Genomic DNA, 14575 nt, shown 5'->3' with positions numbered 1-14575 from the left:
GATCGACAGTGGCGCCCGGTCCCCTTTCTCCTTGAACGCCTTCAGGAACTTGATGCATCCCGCCACGTTCCGGAACGTCACGTCGAAGTATCCACTGCTGGGGAAATCCTGCAGGCAGAAGACGTCCGTCGCTTGAAATCCGCAGCAATCTAAGAGAATTTTCTTGATGAAAAAGGTGCGATCGACCGGTGCATCTCCTTCCTTGTCCTTCACGACCACCCGAACGGTGTTGCGCACTCCCTGGCCCGAAGCTCGAAAATTGGTTATAGCCATTTTACTCAAAGCTTCCCCAGGATCAAAAGGCAATGATCATGGTCTCTTCTCAATCAAATAAGCACTGATAAGAACAGATACTACACTTGATCTTAGCCAAAAGGCCGAGAAGCGATGGCCCTAAAACTGCGTTTGCTGCGCGCGTCAGGCCCGGTGTGCGGCCTCTACGTCAAAGTAGCCGCCGGGTGGGCGAGCCTCGGGCGAAAGAGGCGACGGCGGGCGGTCTTTGAGCCAGAGCTCCTTTTGTTGCCGGGCCTTGCAAGCAGAAAGGAAAGCACGCGTGCATGCCACGCGCAGCCATTCCTCGCGCTTCTGCGCGAGGCATTGCGCAGGAACAAAGACAACCGCGCGCGCTGGGCAGCAAAGGGCGGCCTGCAACTGCGGGGCAATCCAACAGGGGGCAGCGTAGCACCCAGGGAAAACTGCAGCAAAGTCAGCCGAGCAGCAGCGCCGTCACTATTGCGAATTCTATTTTTCAGCAGGGGTCTCGCCCCCATGGAGGGGGGAAGCTGCACCGCTCCTGGAAACACTGCAATACCAGGTGGATGCATGGAGTGGACGGGGCAAGCCCCTGTTCCATCTCCCTGTCCAAAAATCAATTTAATATTTGGTCCCCAGATAGGGGACGTATCAGATATTAAACTGATAAGAACAGATTATTTTTTTTATTTCCAAAATATACTTTATTCATAAAAATCTGTAAAAATTACATTGCCAAACAGTTTCCAAACAGCACCAAAAAATACAAACATTGCAAGGGAGATCAGTTTCCTTCAATACTGTCATGAGTTTCTTCCCAACCCTTCCGTTTCTCAATTGTCATGTCAATTACAGTTTTACATTTACAGCAATTCAGAATATTAACGATACAGTTCGAGGGGTTTCCCATGGATCCAGCCCCTCAGTCTAGCTTGGTGGGGGAACCTTACACTGTGGTCTTTCCCCATTGAGCCTTTGCTGCGGCTGCCCCAAGCTTTAGTGCGTCCCTCAGCACGTAGTCCTGGACCTTGGAATGTGCCAGTCTGCAACATTCGGTGGTGGACAACTCTTTGCGCTGGAAGACCAGCAAGTTTCGGGCAGACCAAAGGGCGTCTTTCACCGAATTGATAGTCCTCCAGCAGCAGTTGATGTTTGTCTCGGTGTGCGTCCCTGGGAACAGCCCGTAGAGCACAGACTCCTGTGTTACAGAGCTGCTTGGGATGAACCTTGACAAAAACCACTGCATCTCTTTCCACACCTGCTTTGCAAAGGCACATTCCAGGAGGAGGTGGGCGACCGTCTCTTCCCCACCACAGCCAACGCGGGGGCACTGTGCGGAGGGGGCGAGACTTCGGGTGTGCATGAAGGATCTGACGGGGAGGGCCCTTCTCACCACCAGCCAAGCTACGTCTTGGTGCTTGTTTGAAAGTTCTGGTGATGAGGCATTCCGCCAAATGACTTTGACGGTCTGCTCGGGGAACCATCCGACAGGATCCACCGTTTCCTTTTCCCGTAGGGCCTTGAGGACATTCCGTGCAGACCACTGCCTGATGGACCGGTGGTCAAAGGTGTTTTTCCGCAGAAACTGCTCCACGAAGGATAGGTGGTACGGCGCCGCCCAACTGCACGGAGCGTTCCGCGGCAATGTGACCAGGCCCATCCTTCGCAACACCGGGGACAGATAGAACCTCAGCACGTAGTGACACTTGGAGTTTGCGTACTGGGGATCGACACATAGCTTGATGCAGCCGCACACGAAGGTGGTCATCAGGATGAGGGCCACGTTGGGTACATTTTTCCCGCCCTTGTCCAGAGATTTGAACATCGTGTCCCTCCGGACCCGGTCCATTTTAGATCCCCAGACGAAGCGGAAAATGGCTCGGGTGACTGCCACGGCGCAGGAGTGGGGTATGGGCCAGACCTGCGCCACGTAGAGCAACAACGTGAGCGCCTCGCACCTGATGACCAGGTTCTTACCCACAATGGAGAGAGACCGCTGCCCCCACATGCCCAACTTTTGTCGTACCTTGGCTACTCGCTCCTCCCATGTTTTGGTGCACGCCCCGGCCCTTCCGAACCATATCCCCAGCACCTTCAGGTAATCTGACCTGACGGTGAAGGGGACAAAGGATCGGTCAGCCCAGTTCCCAAAGAACATGGCCTCGCTCTTGCCGTGGTTAACTTTGGCTCCCGAGGCCAGTTCGAACTGGTCGCAGATGCTCATCAGTCTGCGCACGGACAGCGGATCCGAGCAGAAGACGGCGACGTCATCCATGTACAGGGAGGTTTTGACCTGAGTGCCTCCGCTGCCTGGGATTGTCACCCCTCTTATGCTCGCATCCTTCCTAATAGACTCAGCAAAGGGTTCAATACAGCAAACAAACAAGACCGGGGAAAGAGGACAGCCCTGTCTGACTCCAGATTTGATCGGGAAACTTTCAGATTCCCACCCGTTGATTGACACTGCGCTACTGATGTTTGTGTAGAGCAGTTGGATCCAATTGCAGATTCCCTCCCCAAACCCCATTTTGGAAAGCACGTCCATCATGTAGGTGTGCGATATCCTGTCAAAAGCCTTCTCCTGGTCCAGGCTGATGAGGCAGGTGTCCACCCTCCTGTCCCGTACGTAGGCGATCGTATCCCTGAGTAGCGCGAGGCTATCAGAGATCTTCCTGCCGGGTACAGTACAGGTCTGATCGGGGTGAATCACCAGCTCCAGAGCAGACTTGACTCGACTGGCTATGACTTTGGACAGAATCTTGTAATCAACATTAAGCAGTGAGATGGGCCGCCAATTTCTGATTTCTACCCTCTCCCCCTTCTGCTTGTAAATGAGGGTGATGATGCCTTTTCTCATGGATTCTGACATGCTACCGGCCAGGAGCATACTCTCGTATACTTCCAGCAGGTCCGGGCCGACCCAGTCCCACAGGGCCGAGTACAACTCGACCGGTAAGCCGTCGCTCCCGGGAGTTTTACTCGCCTCGAAAGACTCGACGGCCTTTGTCAGCTCGTCCAGAGTTAGCGGCTTGTCCAGTCCCTCCCTCCTGCTGTCATCTAAGACCTCTGTGATAGATGACAGGAAGGACTGGGAGGCTCTGCTGTCTGTGGGCTTCGCGTCATACAGCCCAGCATAAAAGGATTTGCTGATCCTTAGTATGTCGGACTGCGAAGACGTTACCGAGCCATCTTCTTCCTTCAGGCTGCTGATAACAGAGCTCTCTCTGTGTACCTTTTGGAAGAAGTAACGCGAGCACGTCTCATCCTGCTCGATGGAGCGGACTCTGGACCGGAAGATGATCTTGGAGGCCTCCTTGGCAAAGAGCGAGGCCTGCTGGCTCTTCACCTCTTGGAGGTCCTCCTTGACCTCGACCCCCATTGACTGCAACCGGAGTAGATTTTGCATAATTTTCTGGAGTCGGGACAGTTCCCTCTGTCTCTCTCTCGCCTTCTGAACACCTTTGTGGATGAAGAACCTCTTGATGTTCTCCTTAATCGCTTCCCACCAGTGAACTGGAGACTCAAAGAGGGGTTTCACGGTCCTCCAACCATTGTAATCCCTTTTGAGTTCCTCAACGTTCTCTGGGGTCAGCAGTGTCGCATTGAGCTTCCACGTCCCTCTGCCAACCCGCTGGTCGTCCTGTAAGTGACAGTCGGCCAGTAAGAGGCAGTGGTCGGAGAAGAACACCGGCTTGACGTCGGTGGATCCGACCGTGACAGCACGGGACACAAACAGGAAGTCAATCCTGGAACGGGCAGACCCGTCCGATCTTGACCATGTGTATCTGCGCTGCGCTCCGTCTGCAGGTTTGCTGAAGACGTCGTGCAGTTTGGCATCCTTAACTGTTTCTATGAGGAATCTGGACGTAGCGTCCAGTTTGCTGTCGTCACTGCCGGATCGTCCAGCCGCATCGATGATGCAGTTGAAGTCACCGCCTAGGATGACCGGCCTGGACGTCGCCAGCAGCAGTGGGAGCTGCTGGAAGACGGTCAGCCGCTCGCTGCGTTGTACCGGGGCGTACACGTTGATCAACCGGAGCGGAGCGTTGTTGTACATCACGTCTGCTACGAGGAGGCGGCCGCCCACCACCTCCTTAACTTCGGAGATGGTGAAGTTACCTCCCCGCAGCAGAATACCCAGGCCGGAGGAACGGCAGTCATTACCCCCCGACCAGATCGATGGCCCGTGGGACCACCATCGCGACCACTGCCTGTAGGTGCTGAGGTGTGGTATTCCACACTCCTGCAGAAACAGTAGGTCAGCTTTGACCTTGGCAAGGTAATCCAAGGTTGAAACACATCGCGTAGTCGATTTAATGCTACGCACATTAATGGAAGCAATTCTTACACCCATTTTTTACTAAAAATTAGTTGTTGCTTCCCATACCATTTGTCCTCGCTAGTCCCAGTCCTTCCCCTTCGGGATGTTCCTGCATACCCATCGTATGCGCAAGCAGTTTCACGTTGGTTGGGCTCAGAAACCCCTCCTGATTTTTCATGCAGGGTTTGTGCCGCTCGGGTGACATCGGGGGGGTCTTGTAGGCAGAGAGGATTGGGTTGTCCTCAGCTGCTTCCATCTGTTCCTCCTCGAAAACATCACAGCTCCCGGTCTCCCGGAGCTCAGGTGCGCCAGACGTGTCTTTGCTCCCGGTGTCCCGGAGCTGAGATGCGTTGGCCACGTCGTTACGTGTGGGGAATTGGGGTTGGGGCACGCCGGGCCCATCACACTTCCAGTGCCCGGGGGCTGGGACGCTTGATCATCCATCTCGGAGTTCTGCCGCCTCTTTTGAAGGGGCTGTCGTTCCAGCATTTCCCCGTCCAGTGAAGAGGAGTTGTTGCAGTCTGATTCAGAAGAGAGCCTCCTCTTGCCACTGGTTTGGGTGGTGGCTTTGGGATGTTTTTTCTTTGTGGTTTTCCTCTGGACCACTTGCCACTGACCTGTTTGTCCATCTGCTGCCTCCTCCTCCATTGATTCTGTCTGTGGAGGAGGGGTTTCCGGGCGCTGGGTAGGTGCTGGGTCGTTGGTTTCAGCCGCCTCCCCTTCCTTCTCAGGTTGAAGTTCCTCACTGCGGAGAAGGTTGCTGGTCTCCTTTCGAACAGCGGACGCCTTCGTCGAACCTTCGCCCGGCCTTTCCTTGGACCTTGCCGCCTGAGCATAGCTGAGGCAACGTTTGGGGCAGGTCTTGTAGAGATGGCCTGCCGCACCGCACAAGTTGCAACACTTAGTTTGCTTACAGTCCTTGGTCTGATGGCCTTCCTCCTTGCAGTTCTTGCAAACAACCGTGCTGCAGTTGGCTGCCATGTGACCAGATTTGCCACAGGTGCGGCAAACTCTGGGCTGCCCAGCGTAGACCAAGAAGCCTCGACTTCCCCCGATAGCGAAGCTGGAGGGAGGGTGGATGATGGCTCCACTGGGATCTACCTTCAAGGTCACCTTGACCTGCCGCTTGCTGGTCCAGATCCCAAAGGGGTCCTTGACATCAGTGCTGCTGCCGGCCACCTCGACGTACCTGGCGAGAAAGGTGAGTACATCCACCACCGGAACATGGGGGTTGTAGAGGTGAATCGTCACCACCCGGTCCCGTTGTGACGGAAGCGTGAAGAGCGGCTCCGCTGTGAGGATCGACAGTGGCGCCCGGTCCCCTTTCTCCTTGAACGCCTTCAGGAACTTGATGCATCCCGCCACGTTCCGGAACGTCACGTCGAAGTATCCACTGCTGGGGAAATCCTGCAGGCAGAAGACGTCCGTCGCTTGAAATCCGCAGCAATCGAAGAGAATTTTCTTGATGAAGAAGGTGCGATCGACCGGTGCATCTCCTTCCTTGTCCTTCACGACCACCCGAACGGTGTTGCGCACTCCCTGGCCCGAAGCTCAAAAATTGGTTATAGCCATTTTACTCAAAGCTTCCCCAGGATCAAAAGGCAATGATCATGGTCTCTTCTCAATCAAATAAGCACTGATAAGAACAGATACTACACTTGATCTTAGCCAAAAGGCCGAGAAGCGATGGCCGTAAAATTGCGTTTGCTGCGCGCGTCAGGCCCGGCGTGCGGCCTCTACCTCAAAGTAGCCGCCGGGTGGGCGAGCCTAGGGCGAAAGAGGCGACGGCGGGCGGTCTTTGAGCCAGAGCTCCTTTTGTTGCCGGGCCTTGCAAGCAGAAAAGAAAGCACGCGTGCATGCCACGCGCAGCCACTCCTTGCGCTTCTGCGCGAGACATTGCGCAGGAAAAAAGACACGCGCGCGCTGGGCAGCAAAGGGCGGCCTGCAACTGCGGGGCAATCCAACAGGGGGCAGCGTAGCACCCACGGAAAACTGCAGCAAAGTCAGCCGAGCAGCAGCGCTGTCACTATTGCGAATTCTATTTTTCAGCAGGGGTCTCGCCCCCATGGAGGGGGGAAGCTGCACCGCTCCTGGAAACACTGCAATACCAGGTGGATGCATGGAGTGGACGGGGCAAGCCCCTGTTCCATCTCCCTGTCCCAAAAATCAATTTAATATTTGGTCCCCAGATAGGGGACGTATCAGATATTAAACTGATAAGAACAGATTTTTTTTTTTTATTTCCAAAATATACTTTATTCATAAAAATCTGTAAAAATTACATTGCCAAACAGTTTCCAAACAGCACCAAAAAATACAAACATTGCAAGGGAGATCAGTTTCCTTCAATACTGTCATGAGTTTCTTCCCAACCCTTCCGTTTCTCAATTGTCATGTCAATTACAGTTTTACATTTACAGCAATTCAGAATATTAACGATACAGTTCGAGGGGTTTCCCATGGATCCAGCCCCTCAGTCTAGCTTGGTGGGGGAACCTTACACTGTGGTCTTTCCCCATTGAGCCTTTGCTGCGGCTGCCCCAAGCTTTAGTGCGTCCCTCAGCACGTAGTCCTGGACCTTGGAATGTGCCAGTCTGCAACATTCGGTGGTGGACAACTCTTTGCGCTGGAAGACCAGCAAGTTTCGGGCAGACCAAAGGGCGTCTTTCACCGAATTGATAGTCCTCCAGCAGCAGTTGATGTTTGTCTCGGTGTGCGTCCCTGGGAACAGCCCGTAGAGCACAGACTCCTGTGTTACAGAGCTGCTTGGGATGAACCTTGACAAAAACCACTGCATCTCTTTCCACACCTGCTTTGCAAAGGCACATTCCAGGAGGAGGTGGGCGACCGTCTCTTTCCCACCACAGCCAACGCGGGGGCACTGTGCGGAGGGGGCGAGACTTCGGGTGTGCATGAAGGATCTGACGGGGAGGGCCCTTCTCACCACCAGCCAAGCTACGTCTTGGTGCTTGTTTGAAAGTTCTGGTGATGAGGCATTCCGCCAAATGACTTTGACGGTCTGCTCGGGGAACCATCCGACAGGATCCACCGTTTCCTTTTCCCGGAGGGCCTTGAGGACATTCCGTGCAGACCACTGCCTGATGGACCGGTGGTCAAAGGTGTTTTTCCGCAGAAACTGCTCCACGAAGGATAGGTGGTACGGCACGTCCCAACTGCACGGAGCGTTCCGCGGCAATGTGACCAGGCCCATCCTTCGCAACACCGGGGACAGATAGAACCTCAGCACGTAGTGACACTTGGAGTTTGCGTACTGGGGATCGACACATAGCTTGATGCAGCCGCACACGAAGGTGGTCATCAGGATGAGGGCCACGTTGAGTACATTTTTCCCGCCCATGTCCAGATATTTGAACATCGTGTCCCTCCGGACCCGGTCCATTTTAGATCCCCAGACGAAGCGGAAAATGGCTCGGGTGACTGCCACGGCGCAGGAGTGGGGTATGGGCCAGACCTGCGCCACGTAGAGCAACAACGTGAGCGCCTCGCACCTGATGACCAGGTTCTTACCCACAATGGAGAGAGATCGCTGCCCCCACATGCCCAACTTTTGTCGTACCTTGGCTACTCGCTCCTCCCATGTTTTGGTGCACGCCCCGGCCCTTCCGAACCATATCCCCAGCACCTTCAGGTAATCTGACCTGACGGTGAAGGGGACAAAGGATCGGTCAGCCCAGATCCCAAAGAACATGGCCTCGCTCTTGCCGTGGTTAACTTTGGCTCCCGAGGCCAGTTCGAACTGGTCGCAGATGCTCATCAGTCTGCGCACGGACAGCGGATCCGAGCAGAAGACGGCGACGTCATCCATGTACAGGGAGGTTTTGACCTGAGTGCCTCCGCTGCCTGGGATTGTCACCCCTCTTATGCTCGCATCCTTCCTAATAGACTCAGCAAAGGGTTCAATACAGCAAACAAACAAGACCGGGGAAAGAGGACAGCCCTGTCTGACTCCAGATTTGATCGGGAAACTTTCAGATTCCCACCCGTTGATTGAGACTGCGCTACTGATGTTTGTGTAGAGCAGTTGGATCCAATTGCAGATTCCCTCCCCAAACTCCATTTTGGAAAGCACGTCCATCATGTAGGTGTGCGATATCCTGTCAAAAGCCTTCTCCTGGTCCAGGCTGATGAGGCAGGTGTCCACCCTCCTGTCCCGTACGTAGGCGATCGTATCCCTGAGTAGCGCGAGGCTATCAGAGATCTTCCTGCCGGGTACAGTACAGGTCTGATCGGGGTGAATCACCAGCTCCAGAGCAGACTTGACTCGACTGCCTATGACTTTGGACAGAATCCTGTAATCAACATTAAGCAGTGAGATGGGCCGCCAATTTCTGATTTCTACCCTCTCCCCCTTCTGCTTGTAAATGAGGGTGATGATGCCTTTTCTCATGGATTCTGACATGCTACCGGCCAGGAGCATACTCTCGTATACTTCCAGCAGGTCCGGGCCGACCCAGTCCCACAGGGCCGAGTACAACTCGACCGGTAAGCCGTCGCTCCCGGGAGTTTTACTCGCCTCGAAAGACTCGACGGCCTTTGTCAGCTCGTCCAGAGTTAGCGGCTTGTCCAGTCCCTCCCTCCTGCTGTCATCTAAGACCTCTGTGATAGATGACAGGAAGGACTGGGAGGCTCTGCTGTCTGTGGGCTTCGCGTCATACAGCCCAGCATAAAAGGATTTGCTGATCCTTAGTATGTCGGACTGCGAAGACGTTACCGAGCCATCTTCTTCCTTCAGGCTGCTGATAACAGAGCTCTCTCTGTGTACCTTTTGGAAGAAGTAACGCGAGCACGTCTCATCCTGCTCGATGGAGCGGACTCTGGACCGGAAGATGATCTTGGAGGCCTCCTTGGCAAAGAGCGAGGCCTGCTGGCTCTTCACCTCTTGGAGGTCCTCCTTGACCTCGACCCCCATTGACTGCAACCGGAGTAGATTTTGCATAATTTTCTGGAGTCGGGACAGTTCCCTCTGTCTCTCTCTCGCCTTCTGAACACCTTTGTGGATGAAGAACCTCTTGATGTTCTCCTTAATCGCTTCCCACCAGTGAACTGGAGACTCAAAGAGGGGTTTCACGGTCCTCCAACCTTTGTAATCCCTTTTGAGTTCCTCAACGTTCTCTGGGGTCAGCAGTGTCGCATTGAGCTTCCACGTCCCTCTGCCAACCCGCTGGTCGTCCTGTAAGTGACAGTCGGCCAGTAAGAGGCAGTGGTCGGAGAAGAACACCGGCTTGACGTCGGTGGATCCGACCGTGACAGCACGGGACACAAACAGGAAGTCAATCCTGGAACGGGCAGACCCGTCCGATCTTGACCATGTGTATCTGCGCTGCGCTCCATCTGCAGGTTTGCTGAAGACGTCGTGCAGTTTGGCATCCTTAACTGTTTCTACTAGGAATCTGGACGTAGCGTCCAGTTTGCTGTCGTCACTGCCGGATCGTCCAGCCGCATCGATGATGCAGTTGAAGTCACCGCCTAGGATGACCGGCCTGGACGTCGCCAGCAGCAGTGGGAGTTGCTGGAAGACGGTCAGCCGCTCGCTGCGTTGTACCGGGGCGTACACGTTGATCAACCGGAGCGGAGCGTTGTTGTACATCACGTCTGCTACGAGGAGGCGGCCGCCCACCACCTCCTTAACTTCGGAGATGGTGAAGTTACCTCCCCGCAGCAGAATACCCAGGCCGGAGGAACGGCAGTCATTACCCCCCGACCAGATCGATGGCCCGTGGGACCACCATCGCGACCACTGCCTGTAGGTGCTGAGGTGTGGTATTCCACACTCCTGCAGAAACAGTAGGTCAGCTTTGACCTTGGCAAGGTAATCCAAGGTTGAAACACATCGCGTAGTCGATTTAATGCTACGCACATTAATGGAAGCAATTCTTATACCCATTTTTTACTAAAAATTAGTTGTTGCTTCCCATACCATTTGTCCTCGCTAGTCCCAGTCCTTCCCCTTCGGGATGTTCCTGCATACCCATCGTATGCGCAAGCAGTTTCACGTTGGTTGGGCTCAGAAACCCCTCCTGATTTTTCCTGCAGGGTTTGTGCCGCTCGGGTGACATCGGGGGGGTCTTGTAGGCAGAGAGCATTGGGTTGTCCTCAGCTGCTTCCATCTGTTCCTCCTCGAAAACATCACAGCTCCCGGTCTCCCGGAGCTCAGGTGCGCCAGACGTGTCTTTGCTCCCGGTGTCCCGGAGCTGAGATGCGTTGGCCACGTCGTTACGTGTGGGGAATTGGGGTTGGGGCACGCCGGGCCCATCACAGCTTCCAGTGCCCGGGGGCTGGGATGCTTTATCATCCATCTCGGAGTTCTGCCGCCTCTTTTGAAGGGGCTGTCGTTCCAGCACTTCCCCATCCAGTGAAGAGGAGTTGTTGCAGTCTGATTCAGAAGAGAGCCTCCTCTTGCCACTGGTTTGGGTGGTGGCTTTGGGATGTTTTTTCTTTGTGGTTTTCCTCTGGACCACTTGCCACTGACCTGTTTGTCCATCTGCTGCCTCCTCCTCCATTGATTCTGTCTGCGGAGGAGGGGTTTCCGGGCACTGGGTAGGTGCTGGGTCGTTGGTTTCAGCCGCCTCCCCTTCCTTCTCAGGTTGAAGTTCCTCACTGCGGAGAAGGTTGCTGGTCTGCTTTCGAACAGCGGACGCCTTCGTCGAACTTTCGCCCGGCCATTCCTTGGACCTTGCCGCCTGAGCATAGCTGAGACAATGTTTGGGGCAGGTCTTGTAGAGATTGCCTGCCGCACCGCACAAGTTGCAACACTTAGTCTGCTTACAGTCCTTGGTCTGATGGCCTTCCTCCTTGCAGTTCTTGCCACCGTGCTGCAGTTGGCTGCCATGTGACCAGATTTGCCACAGGTGCGGCAAACTCTGGGCTGCCCAGCATAGAGCAAGAAGCCTCGACTTCCCTCGATAGCGAAGCTGGAGGGAGGGTGGATGATGGCTCCACTGGGATCTACCTTCAAGGTCACCTTGACCTGCCGCTTGCTGGTCCAGATCCCAAAGGGGTCCTTGACATCAGTGCTGCTGCCCGCCACCTCGACGTACCTGGCGAGAAAGGTGAGTACATCCACCACCGGAACATGGGGGTTGTAGAGGTGAATCGTCACCACCCGGTCCCGTTGTGACGGAAGCGTGAAGAGCGGCTCCGCTGTGAGGATCGACAGTGGCGCGCAGTCCCCTTTCTCCTTGAACGCCTTCAGGAACTTGATGCATCCCGCCACGTTCCGGAACGTCACGTCGAAGTATCCACTGCTGGGGAAATCCTGCAGGCAGAAGACGTCCGTGGCTTGAAATCCGCAGCAATCGAAGAGAATTTTCTTGATGAAGAAGGTGCGATCGACCGGTGCATCTCCTTCCTTGCCCTTCACGACCACCCGAACGGTGTTGCGCACTCCCTGGCCCGAAGCTCGAAAACTGGTTATAGCCATTTTACTCAAAGCTTCCCCAGGATCAAAAGGCAATGATCATGGTCTCTTCTCAATCAAATAAGCACTGATAAGAACAGATTTTTTTTTTTTTTTTTATTTCCAAAATATACTTTATTCATAAAAATCTGTAAAAATTACATTGCCAACCAGTTTCCAAACAGCACGAAAAAATACAAACATTGCAAAGGAGATCAGTTTCTTTCAATAATGTCATGAGTTTCTTCCCAACCCTTCCGTTTCACAATTGTCATGTCAATTACAGTTTTACATTTACAGCAATTGAGAATATTAACGATACAGTTCGAGGGGCTTCCCATGGTTCCAGCCCCTCAGTCCAGCTTGGTGGGGGAACCTTACACTGTGGTCTTTCCCCATTGAGCCTTTGCTGCGGCTGCCCCAAGCTTTAGTGCGTCCCTCAGCACGTAGTCCTGGACCTTGGAATGTGCCAGTCTGCAACATTCGGTGGTGGACAACTCTTTGCGCTGGAAGACCAGCAAGTTTCGGGCAGACCAAAGGGCGTCTTTCACCGAATTGATAGCCCTCCAGCAGCAGTTGATGTTTGTCTCGGTGTGCGTCCCTGGGAACAGCCCGTAGAGCACAGACTCCTGTGTTACAGAGCTGCTTGGGATGAACCTTGACAAAAACCACTGCATCTCTTTCCACACCTGCTTTGCAAAGGCACATTCCAGGAGGAGGTGGGCGACCGTCTCTTCCCCACCACAGCCAACGCGGGGGCACTGTGCGGAGGGGGCGAGACTTCGGGTGTGCATGAAGGATCTGACGGGGAGGGCCCTTCTCACCACCAGCCAAGCTACGTCTTGGTGCTTGTTTGAAAGTTCTGGTGATGAGGCATTCCGCCAAATGACTTTGACGGTCTGCTCGGGGAACCATCCGACAGGATCCACCGTTTCCTTTTCCCGTAGGGCCTTGAGGACATTCCGTGCAGACCACTGCCTGATGGACCGGTGGTCAAATGTGTTTTTCCGCAGAAACTGCTCCACGAAGGATAGGTGGTACGGCGCCGCCCAACTGCACGGAGCGTTCCGCGGCAATGTGACCAGGCCCATCCTTCGCAACACCGGGGACAGATAGAACCTCAGCACGTAGTGACACTTGGAGTTTGCGTACTGGGGATCGACACATAGCTTGATGCAGCCGCACACGAAGGTGGTCATCAGGATGAGGGCCAAGTTGGGTACATTTTTCCCGCCCATGTCCAGAGATTTGAACATCGTGTCCCTCCGGACCCGGTCCATTTTAGATCCCCAGACGAAGCGGAAAATGGCTCGGGTGACTGCCACGGCGCAGGAGTGGGGTATGGGCCAGACCTGCGCCACGTAGAGCAACAACGTGAGCGCCTCGCACCTGATGACCAGGTTCTTACCCACAATGGAGAGAGATCGCTGCCCCCACATGCCCAACTTTTGTCGTACCTTGGCTACTCGCTCCTCCCATGTTTTGGTGCACGCCCCGGCCCTTCCGAACCATATCCCCAGCACCTTCAGGTAATCTGACCTGACGGTGAAGGGGACAAAGGATCGGTCAGCCCAGTTCCCAAAGAACATGGCCTCGCTCTTGCCGTGGTTAACTTTGGCTCCCGAGGCCAGTTCGAACTGGTCGCAGATGCTCATCAGTCTGCGCACGGACAGCGGATCCGAGCAGAAGACGGCGACGTCATCCATGTACAGGGAGGTTTTGACCTGAGTGCCTCCGCTGCCTGGGATTGTCACCCCTCTTATGCTCGCATCCTTCCTAATAGACTCAGCAAAGGGTTCAATACAGCAAACAAACAAGACCGGGGACAGAGGACAGCCCTGTCTGACTCCAGATTTGATCGGGAAACTTTCAGATTCCCACCCGTTGATTGACACTGCGCTACTGATGTTTGTGTAGAGCAGTTGGATCCAATTGCAGATTCCCTCCCCAAACCCCATTTTGGAAAGCACGTCCATCATGTAGGTGTGCGATATCCTGTCAAAAGCCTTCTCCTGGTCCAGGCTGATGAGGCAGGTGTCCACCCTCCTGTCCCGTACGTAGGCGATCGTATCCCTGAGTAGCGCGAGACTATCAGAGATCTTCCTGCCGGGTACAGTACAGGTCTGATCGGGGTGAATCACCAACTCCAGAGCAGACTTGACTCGACTGGCTATGACTTTGGACAGAATCTTGTAATCAACATTAAGCAGTGAGATGGGCCGCCAATTTCTGATTTCTGCCCTCTCCCCCTTCTGCTTGTAAATGAGGGTGATGATGCCTTTTCTCATGGTCTCTGACATGCTGCCGGCCAGGAGCATACTCTCGTATACTTCCAGCAGGTCCGGGCCGACCCAGTCCCACAGGGCCGAGTACAACTCGACCGGTAAGCCGTCGCTCCCGGGAGTTTTACTCGCCTCGAAAGACTCGACGGCCTTTGTCAGCTCGTCCAGAGTTAGCGGCTTGTCCAGTCCCTCCCTCCTGCTGTCATCTAAGACCTCTGTGATAGATGACAGGAAGGACTGGGAGGCTCTGCTGTCTGTGGGCTTCGCGTCATACAGCCCAGCATAAAAGGATTTGCTGATCCT

At 54.5% G+C, this 14575-nt stretch overlaps 4 pseudogenes; all 4 read right to left on the bottom strand.

Annotated features, from left to right (window-relative positions):
• Nucleotides 1-280: 280 nt before the first annotated feature.
• LOC137354683 (U2 spliceosomal RNA) lies at nucleotides 281-389 on the bottom strand (annotated as a pseudogene).
• A 388-nt stretch (nucleotides 390-777) lies between these two features.
• On the bottom strand, nucleotides 778-953 carry LOC137354383 (U2 spliceosomal RNA; annotated as a pseudogene).
• Nucleotides 954-6152: 5199 nt separating this feature from the next.
• LOC137354693 (U2 spliceosomal RNA) lies at nucleotides 6153-6261 on the bottom strand (annotated as a pseudogene).
• Nucleotides 6262-6647: 386 nt separating this feature from the next.
• Nucleotides 6648-6825, bottom strand: LOC137354269 (U2 spliceosomal RNA; annotated as a pseudogene).
• Nucleotides 6826-14575: the final 7750 nt, after the last annotated feature.

Source organism: Heterodontus francisci, chromosome 41, assembly GCF_036365525.1.
Source record: "Heterodontus francisci isolate sHetFra1 chromosome 41, sHetFra1.hap1, whole genome shotgun sequence".
NCBI classification, from domain to species: domain Eukaryota; kingdom Metazoa; phylum Chordata; class Chondrichthyes; order Heterodontiformes; family Heterodontidae; genus Heterodontus; species Heterodontus francisci.
This window is presented reverse-complemented; position numbering and strand designations above follow the sequence as displayed.